Consider the following 1186-nt stretch of genomic DNA (forward strand, 5'->3'; position numbering starts at 1 on the left):
AGTAAATGCCTCCCTTCGCTTACCCGCTCACCTCTCACGCTGTTCCTCTTCTGTCACGCTCCTTTCAAGGCAAACACGCTAAAAGTTTGCTCAAGTCGATTTAAACTTACTCTTCCAGGCCGGGTGTCTCGATGCCAGAGCTGCCGTACGGCGTTGACGCGAGTGAATCCAGGCGCCCTACTTCAATGTTTATAGAACCGCGTTTAATTCCTCCACGTGCGTTCCAAGCAGACAGTGGAAACTATCTAGTGGAACCATGGAACCATGGAACCATGGATCCTATCTCGTGGAAGCAACTGCTGCCGCTTAATTTCTTAAAATGCCGCCAGAAGCTTTAGTGGCGCGGGCGACAGCATACGACGGCGGAAGGAATTTTTTCTGCACTGGATGTACTATTTGATTTCGCAAAAATCAAGCATCTATGATTTTTTTTATAAGGAAACACTTCAAATATCAATTACCACGCGACCGAGTAGTCCGAGTGGCGCTGGCCACTGCCCCCAAGTGCAAGAAACTAATACCTTAACATAAATACCCCAGAAAGTGGAAGGGAAAATCGCCCCGCCGGTAGCGTAGTGGTTATCGCACCAGACCAGTATTCTGGAGGTCGTGGGTTCGGATCCCACCTGGCGGGCATTTTTTCTCCGCTTTCTTTCTTACGAAATTTTTTATCTGTTTCAATGGCCTACCACATCCTCCCTTTTGCTTTCCGAGGTTTTCTTGACTGCCAACCCTTATTTCTGTCCTATTTTCAACGAGCCCCTCATGTCCTATTCTGATTCGCTACATGCATAGCAAGGGCCTCTGTTCTGGCAGTCTTGGTGCCATAAGGAGCCTAAGAGGGTTCAAAGCTGGTCGACCACACTCGACATGTCGTAGACACTCGAGTCACGACCCGGGGATTAAAAAGAAGGTCCCCTTCACCCCGAGTAGTCCGAGTGGCGCTGGCCACCACCCCCAAGCGCAGGAAACAAAAATACCTACCATAAATACCCCTGAAAGTGGAGGGGAAAATCGCCCCGCCCGTAACGGAGTGGTCATCGCACCAGACCGGTATTCTGGTGGTCGTGGGTTCTGATCCCACCTGGCGGGCATTTTTTCTCCACTTTCTTTCTTTCCAAATTCTTTACCTGTTTCAATGACCTACCACATCCTCCCCTTTGCTTTCCGAGGTTTTCTTTAGTGC

The 1186-nt window shown here is 49.6% G+C and overlaps 1 non-coding gene across 1 annotated transcript; it reads left to right on the forward strand.

Annotated features, from left to right (window-relative positions):
* Positions 1-561: 561 nt before the first annotated feature.
* On the forward strand, positions 562-634 carry Trnat-agu (transfer RNA threonine (anticodon AGU)). The gene has a single exon. It is a non-coding gene; the product is annotated as a tRNA-Thr (tRNA).
* The last annotated feature ends 552 nt before the right edge of the window (positions 635-1186 follow it).

The sequence above is a fragment of the Haemaphysalis longicornis genome, unplaced genomic scaffold, assembly GCF_048455015.1.
Source record: "Haemaphysalis longicornis isolate Haplotype H1 unplaced genomic scaffold, Haemaphysalis longicornis Haplotype H1 scaffold_3, whole genome shotgun sequence".
Taxonomy (NCBI): domain Eukaryota; kingdom Metazoa; phylum Arthropoda; class Arachnida; order Ixodida; family Ixodidae; genus Haemaphysalis; species Haemaphysalis longicornis.